The following is a 281-nucleotide window of genomic DNA, read 5'->3' on the forward strand; positions in this document are numbered from 1 at the left end:
ATCCCAACCTCTCCCAGTCCATCCCAACCTCTCCCAGTCCATCCCAACCTCTCCCAGTCCCTCCCAGTCCCTCCCAGTCCATCCCAGTCCATCCCAGTCCCTCCCAGTCCATCCCAACCTCTCCCAGACCATCCCAACCTCTCCCAGTCCATCCCAGTCCATCCCAGTGCCCATCCCAGTCCATCCCAGTGCCCATCCCAGTCCATCCCAGTCCCTCCCAGTCCATCCCAACCTCTCCCAGTCCATCCCAGTCCCTCCCAGTCCCTCCCAGTCCATCCCAA

Source organism: Cyanistes caeruleus, chromosome 34, assembly GCF_971803275.1.
Source record: "Cyanistes caeruleus chromosome 34, bCyaCae1.hap1.1, whole genome shotgun sequence".
NCBI classification, from domain to species: Eukaryota; Metazoa; Chordata; class Aves; order Passeriformes; family Paridae; genus Cyanistes; species Cyanistes caeruleus.